We start from the raw sequence: 8,756 nt of genomic DNA on the forward strand, positions 1-8,756 counted from the left end.
TGAGTCTTTCTCTGTATGTAGGTGCTTTTGTCGTGGGAGCAGAGAACCTTCTGACTTGCTTTCTCTTCATGCCACTGTAATTGCTGCAGAACCACGGGCCACAGCAGAGGTGGTCTGCACTTTTTGGTTCTCAGAGTCTCCACATAAACAACTTGGAGTGAGCAGTGAGCTGAGATGACTCGAGAGACCGTCTTGGGGTAGGTAAAACCTGTCCCAAAGCCTAGGAAATTGCAAAGTAGCAAACCTTCCAGCAATGCTGTAGACCAAAAGGGTATTGTAAAGCAAAGGGGTATGCATCTTTTCGTAATTTTATTCTAAAAATTGAGTAGGAGCCATGATAGCTGATTCATCGATTCACTTATTGAAAGGTACTATTCATTATAAGACTGCAGATCACAAAATGCGGAGGCTTGGTTACATGCCAGGTTGCAAGGCAGATGTGAATCTGCCCCTCTCAGAGCAAAATAAAGGAACACAAATGAGAAAGATGGGTTGATTAAATGGAGCGAACCCATGAATTAATAATTAATAGTATATGGAGGAATTAATTAAATGAAGCAAGCCAAGTGGAACGCAGCAATAGTAATAACTGTATGGCAAAAAGTTCGAAGAATGATGTGAGAGAGGCTGCGGACTTGGCGCCTCTAACATTGCCACCTTAATTGGAAAATGGAAATATAAATTTGCTTTGCAATTAGAGACGAAAGGTCACAAACCACAGAAAAGATATCATGAAATGTCAACATAAATACCTTCTCCTTGTTAATATATTTCTGCTTTAAATTCTACAGTAATGGGCAATTCTAAGTATCTTTTTTAGCTTTAATTTTTTAATTGGCTTAAAAAGTAACAGGTTTCCTTATGGTGTTTCCATATGGACTTTGCTTTAATAGACTCCTCCTTCCTCTTCCTTTTTCCCAATCTTCCCATTCCCACCCTTCCCTCCCCTTCACTAGCCCCTCCCACCAGCCCCGGGCCCCTCCCACCAGCCCCCGGTATCCCCTTTCACTGTTATATCACACGTGTCCTAGTCACCTCTTCACTGCTCTCCCTCAAAGCCTCTTCCTGACATGAACCCCTTTGTAATTCCCTGCCCTCTGCACTCTCTCGGTCCCCTGTCAACATGCACATAAATCAAAAAGGAAGCTACGTGTGAGAGGCAACACATGGCACTTGGCTTTTTGGACCACGAGTATCTCAGTAACCACAAAGTTTTTCAGTTCCATCAATCCTCTATCAATGTTTATGATTTCATCTTTCATGGTTGATTCTGTCATGCATATGTCCCACCGCTCATCTTCCATTCATGTGTTTAGGAATATCTAAGTTGATTCTGTTTTCTGGCTATTAGAAAGAGCGGCCTGAACATGGATGGGCAAATATCTGTAGTAAATAAAGGGTCCTTTGAGAATATGCCCAGGAGTGGTTTGGCTGGGTCATTTGTTAGTTCTACTTTATCTTTTTGAGAAATCTTCACATTGATTACCATAGTGGCTGTATCAGTTTACACTCCTACACACAGTGAATAAAGGTTCGTTCTTTTCCAACTGTGTATTAGAAAAGATGGAGGAATACCTAGAAAAAAGAAAAAAGTAAGTTTGAAAAATGTTGATCATAATTTTTAAAAAAATCTTTATACCTCAGTCTTAAAAAAACAGAAACAGGGGCACGTGTGGACCCTGCACCAGCTGTGGAGATGCTATGGGTCCGCCAGGTGTGCGGTGCAAGGACCCGCTCAGAGCCAGGATTGAAAATCCAAGATGGAGAATCAGGATGCTGGGGGCATTAGCCCCCTTCAGCAAATGGTGGCCTCAGGAGCTGGGTCTGTGGTTACCTCCCTCTTCATGATGCCTTCAGATGTGGTGAAGGTCTGTCTTCAAGTCTCAGAGATCCTCAGTAGCCAGTGAATTGAAAACTCCCTTCAGATTCTGGAGTCTCTCCTACACCTAATCACCCTCTGCTCCTCAGGGAAGCGCCTCCCATACTGCTATGGTGTCCTGGAGCCCCTGGACCTGTGCCCAAATGATACTCGCTGCGCCACCTGGTTTCAGGATCCTACAAGGTTTACTCGCACCTTGGATGCCTTTGTGAAGATTGTGAGGCCGAGGGCACCAGGACCCTGTGGAGCGGCCTCCCAGCTACCCTGATGATGACTGTAACAGTTAACCGCCATCTATTTCATTGCTTATGACCAACTCAAGGCCTGTCTATGTGGTCAATCCTTGACCTCTGACCTCTACGAACCCACAATGGCTGGTGCCGTTGCCTGAATGGGCACCGTGACAGTGGTCAGCCCCTGGGAGCTTGTGCAGACCAAGCCGCAGGCTCAGCATGTGTCATACTGCGAACTAGCTACCTGTGTTCAAGTTACAGCAGTTCAGAGTGGCTGGCGCTCGCTGTGGCTGGGTTGGGGTTCCATAGCTCTTCAAGATGTTCCCTTCTCAGCTCTCTATTGGTTCAATTATGAGTTGGTGAAGGGTCAGCTGAATGGGCCAAGACTAAAAGACCAGACACTTGTGGGCATCAGTTTGGTGTTTGGTGGCATCTCAGGAATGGGGGCTGCCACCCTGACCCTACCCTTTGATGTGATGAAGACACAGCGACAAATGTCACTGTGAGCGGTGGAGGCTATGAGAGTTGCCTGCACCTGGCTCCTGCTTCGGAGAATCCAGGCTGAATCTGGCACCAGGGGACTCTTTGCAGGTTCCCTCCCCAGGATCATCAGGGCTGCACCCTCCTGTGCCATCAGCAGCAACACTCATGAGTTTGGCAAAAGCTTCTTCCAGAGGCCCAACCAGAAGCAGCCTCTGGGCCACTGAAAGTTGAACAGCAACTGACTCTTGCTCGGGTGGAAACAGGAAACTGAACCAAGTGCCTTCCCTCTCAGTCCAGTCTCCCATGCTGTCCTCATTTGGATTCCTGCTGTTTCCAGGACTGCCACTCTCTCACCTCCAAGTTCAAGACCAAATCTGACAACTGCCCTGCTTTGTACCCCTTATGTTTGTTATAGCTTGACCGGGAGGAGAGCTTGGGCCAGGCCAGCTTCCAAGCCTTCTGTTCCTTTTCTAAAGATGATGATCTTCTGTGCAAAAAAAAAAGAGTGATTTTTATACATGAGTATATATTTATATGCAAATATATAATTTATACATGATACATGTGTGTATGTATAAAACATGTTCTTTATAAAAGGTCCACAATGAATTTTATAATAAGTTGGCATCAGAATATTATTGCCAAACAAATAAGAAATTAATAACAAAAAGTAAAACACAGTTTCCTCTAAAATACAGAGATGAAATCACAGCACACAAATGCTAGTGCATTTTCCCCGGCACAGGCTCAAAATGTAAGGCAGCCTGCAAAACAAAATTCTAACAGAACTGCATATTGTAGTTTTTGTCAGAATAATCCATAATTCAAATTGCTCTTATTATCAAGCATAAAAGGACAGTTCAGGAGTAATCAGGTTACCTGTTAGCAAGAAACTAGTAAAAAAAAAAAATTACCCCAAGGAAAGTACATGAATAGCCAATAAAATACAAATTTAAAATCAATAAATTAGTCCACAAAAATAATAACAGTAGTTCTATGACTTAAATTTTTGCAGCCTTCTATGCCATATGTTTTCTGGTGTTTTTGTTTGTTTTGTTTCTTTTTGGTTTTGCTTTTTTATCATGGAAGGTTGTGGAATTTTGAGGGAGTTGGTCAGTCTTGTTCTCTTTTGATTCTGAGGTAAGTCGTTCCTGTATCCTTCCAAAGATACCAGACCAGCTCTAGCCCAGTATTTGCTTGAGATGATGTCCTGATTGGTTTAATTGTAAATTGATACAATTTCACCCCTTGGTAGGGCCACCTGAGAAGAGGGACCTCTCTAGAGGAAAATTATCTAGATTAAGTTGGCCTATCGTCCTGTCTGTGGGGAAACGTCTTGATTGCTGTAGGAACTGCCTGCCCTCCGTGGGCAGCGCTATTCCTGGACAGATGAACCTGGGCTGTATAAGAAAGCTAACTAGAATTGGGATGTAACATAAATAAATGACTTAATAAAAAAAGTATTCAAATGGGTAGGCTGAATAAAATAAAATTGAGTGGGCCTCACTCAATCCATTGGAAGTACAAATGCACTAAGAAGGAGTCATGGGCCAGGCAAACACTTCCTTCTAGAAGAAGTGGTTGGTCAGAGAGTAGCAACAGACATCTAAGCACTACCGTGTAGACCTGGTGAACTCTGGTGCCAGCTTCAACCACACCTTCTGATTCTCAAACGTTTTTGCAAGGTGCCTGGGAGCCTACCATGCCTTCTATATAATTGCTCATTTTCAGGTTAGAGCAGGTTAAAGCTTCATCATTGAGTCAAAGAAGTGCGATGACAACGACCACAGTTCTCTGTGAGGTCCACACAGTGTGGACATGTGATTTTACATAAATCCTTGAAATAACTCTTTGAACATTTTGAAATCAAATATGAAGTATATATATATATATATATATATATATACACATATATATGTACATATATATTTACTAATTGCTATGTATTACTAAAAGTAACTAGCATATATGAAGTTATTTTGGTGACTAATCCCATTTATCCTCTTGATATGACTGACACGTATTGCAATATAAACATGTGCATAGCCACTACCCAAGTTCAAGAGAGAGAAGGTTGCCAGGACCCTGAGGTTCTTTAAGAATCCTGAAACTGTCACAGTATCTCTCCTCCTAAGTGTAGCTAAGATTGCTAATTTCTACCAGTGATTTGTACTTTCTCATTTCAAAGCACGTAACTAAGCAAACTGTTCTGCCTCTGGCATTTTTTTTTTTTTTTGCGCATGTTATGTGCGATTCAAGGATGCCGTCATTTGCAACAAGTATGTTTATCTGTATTACTGGATGAAAGCCTGTGGCATGAAAGTAAATAGCATACATTGTGCATAGGTAGTTAGAAATGCCTGGTTTAGGACTTTCGGAATAATGTCGCTACAAGACTCTTGAACATGTATCTTACTTCAGCCTCCTAAAAACTTCCTAGCTGCAACCCCTTAATACAGTCCCTCGTGCTATATTGACCTCAAACCATATTTTTCATTGCTTCCTCATAACTGTAATTTTACTACTGTTATAAATCATAATGTAAATATATGATATGCAGGTGGTATTACACAACCCCTGTGAAAGGGTCATTGGACACCAATGGGTTGCGAACCACAGGCTGAGAACCATTGCCCTAAAGGCGCATAAGTTGTATGGAATGTTTCTCTGAATTTCAAAATGCATCCCGAACTGAAGCATCTACCTTAGGAAGGAAGGGAGACCTCGAAAACCTCAAGTCATAGGTCAAGTATCAAGGACAATAGAATCTTGGAAGATCCTTTTTTAATTGCATTTTTTATTTACATTTTAAATATTATCCCATTTCTCAGTTTCTCCTCACATAACCCACTATCCCACATTCCCTGATTTTATGAGGATGCTCTCTCAACCACCAGCCCACTCCCTCCTACCACCCCAACCTGACATTCCCCAACACTGGGGCATCAAGCCTTGACCGGATAAGGGCCCCTCCTCCCATTAATGCCCAACAAGGCCATCCACTGCTACATATGTGGATGGAGTCACAGGTCCATCCCTGTGTTCTCTTGGGATGGTGGTTTAGTCCCTGGGAGCTCTGGGGCTCTGTTTGGTTGATACTGTGTTCTTCTTATGCGGTTGCAAACCCCTTTAGCTACTTCAGTCCTTTCTCTAATTCCTCCATTGGGGACTCTGTTCTCAGTTCAATGGATGGATACCAGGATCTGCTCCTGTATTTGCCAGGCTCTGGTAGAGCCTCTGAGGAGACAGCTATATCAGGCTCCTGTCAGCAGGCACTTTATGGCATCTGCAATATTGTCTGAGTTTGGAGGCTGTATATGGGATACATCCCATATGGAGGGATGGCCTTTCATTATCTCTGGATCCACATTTCCTCTTTTGCCCCCCTTTTGGTCTGAAGCATCTACACTCTGGTCTTCCTTTTGCTTGGAGCTATCTGTTCCACTGTATCTTTGTCTCCATATTTCATACCATCTTTGGGATATTTTTTTTCTAGTTCTATCCCTTCCTAAAATGGTCTGAAGCATCTACATTTTTAAATGGTTTTCTTCCTTCTCTGTTGAAGGACATCTCATGTGGCTTTATAAATAAGGCTGAACCTTGTTATGTTTGGGTATCTTGGTAATTCCAATTTTCTGAGTTTTTGGGTTAATATCCAATCCCAACAACAGTGGAGTACATACTTTCTTCCCATCCTAGCATTTCCCCTGATGATTAGCCATTCTGACTGCTGTGATGTTTTGGAACATTTCCCCTTTGACTAGGGGCTTTCTTTGGGGCTTCATTTAGTATTCCATTTTTAATAGGATTATTTGGTTCTCTGAAGTCTAACATCTTGAGTTCTTTGTATATATTAAATATTAGCTCTCTATCTGATGCAGGATTGGTAAAAAATTTTCCCAATCTGTTGGTTGCCATTTTGTCCAATTGTCAGTGTTCTTTGACTTACAGAAGCTTTGCAATTTTTTGATGTCCCATTTATCAATTCTTGATCTTAGAGCATAAGCCATTGGTGTTCCTTCAGGAAATTTTTTCCTGTGCCCATGTGCTCAAGGCTCTTGCTCACTTTCTCTTCTATTAATATAATTGTATCTGGTTTGATGTGGAGGTGTTTGATCCACTTGGACCTGAGCTTTGTATAGGCAATAAGAATGGATCAATTCACATTCTTCTATGCTGACCTTCAGTTGAACCAGCAATTAGTTGAAAATGCTGTCTTTTTTCCACTGGATGGTTTTTGCTCCTTTGTCAAAGAGATCAAGTGACCATAGTTATATGAGTTCATTTCTAGTTCTTCGATTCTATTCCATTGATACCTACCTGTCTCTGTACCAATACCATACAGTTTTTATTACTATTGCTCTGCAATACTGCTTGAGGTCAGGGATAGTGATTCCCCCAGAAGTTCTTTTATTGTTGAGGATAGTTTTTGCCATCATGGGTTGTTTTGTTATTCCAAATGAATTTGCAAATTGCACTTCCTAACTCTATGAAGAATTGAGTTGGAATTGTGATGGGGATTGCATTGAACCTGTAGATTGCTTTTGGAAAAAATGGCCATTTTTACAATATTAATCCTGCCAATCCATGAGCATGGGAGATCTTCCCATCTTCTGGGATCTTTTTCCATTTCTTTCTTTAGATATTTGAAGTTCTTGTCATACAGATCTTTCACTGGCTTGGTTAGAGTCACACGAAGGTATTTTATATTATCTGTGACTATTATGAAGGATGTCATTTCCCAAATTTCTCTCTCAGCCCGTGTATCCTTTGAATAAAACAAAGATTTGTTTGAGTTAATTTTATACCAGCCACTTTGCTTAAGTTGTTCATCAGCTGTAGGAATTCTCTGGTGGAATTTTTGTGGTCACTTAAATATACTATCATATCATCTGCAAATAGTGATATTTTGACTTCCTCTTTTCCAATTTGTATCCCTTTGACCTCCTTTTGTTGTCTGATTGCTTTGCCTAGGACTTCCAGTACTATAATGAATAAGTAGGGAGAGAGTGGGCAGCGTTGTCTACTCCCTGATTTTATTGGGATTGCTTCAAGTTTCTCTCTATTTAGTTTGTATTTGCGTACTGGTTAGCTGTATATGGCTTTTACTATGTTTAGGTCTGTGCCTTGAATTCCTGATCTTTCCATGACTTTTAACAGGAAGAGGTATTGAATTTTATCAAATTCTTTCTCAGCATCTAATGAGATGAGGAAGAATTTGGAGAGTATTGGTATTAGGTCTTCCATTATGGTCTGATAGAATTCTGTACTAAACCTGTCTGTTTGGGGCTTCTTTTATTTGGGAGACTTTTAATAACTGTTTATATTTCTTTAGGAGTTATGGGACAGTTTGTATGGTTTATCTAATCCTGGTTTAACTTTGGTACCTGCTATCTCTCTAGAAAATTGTTCATTTCATTCAAACTTTCCAGTTTTGTTGAGTATAGACTTTTGTAGTAGGATCTAATGATTTTTTGAATTTCATCAGTTTTTGTTGTTATATCTCTCCTTTCTGGTTTTGTTAATTTGGATACTGTCTGTATGCCCTCTGGTTAGTCTGGCTAAGGGATTATCTATTCTGTTGATTTTCTCAAAGAACCTGTTCCTGGTTTTGTTAAGTCTTTATATAGTTCTTTTTGTTTCTACTTGGTTGATTTCAGCTCTGAGTTTCATTATGTCCTGTCATTTACTCCTCTTGTGTGTATTTGCTTCTTTTTTCTAGAGCTTTCAAGTGTGCTTTCAAGCTGCTAGTGTGTGTTTGCTCCAGTTTCTGTTTGGAGGCACTCAGAGCTATGAGTTTTCCTCTTAGCACTGCTTTCGTGTGTCCCATAAGTTTGGGTATGCTTTGCCTTCATTATCATTAAATTCTAATGAGTCTCTAATTTCTTTATTTCTTCCTTGACCAAATTATCATTGAGTAGAGCATTGTTCACCTTTCATGTGTATGTGGGCTTTCTGTCATTTTTGTTGTTATTGAAGACCAGCCTTAGTCCCCGGTGGTCTGATAGGATGCATGGGATTATTCCTATCTTTCTGTATCTGTTGAGGTCTGTTTTGTCACTGATTATATGGTCAATTTTGGAGAAGGTGCCATGAAGTGCTAAGAAGGTATATTCTTTTGTTTTAGGATGAAATATCTATAGATATCTATGGGTGTTGAA

General features: G+C 40.8%; 1 pseudogene; it reads left to right on the plus strand.

Moving 5' to 3' along the window:
* The first annotated feature begins 1,760 nt into the window (after positions 1-1,760).
* On the plus strand, positions 1,761-2,819 carry LOC116915093 (annotated as a pseudogene).
* The last annotated feature ends 5,937 nt before the right edge of the window (positions 2,820-8,756 follow it).

This window comes from Rattus rattus, chromosome 13, assembly GCF_011064425.1.
Source record: "Rattus rattus isolate New Zealand chromosome 13, Rrattus_CSIRO_v1, whole genome shotgun sequence".
Lineage (NCBI taxonomy): Eukaryota > Metazoa > Chordata > Mammalia > Rodentia > Muridae > Rattus > Rattus rattus.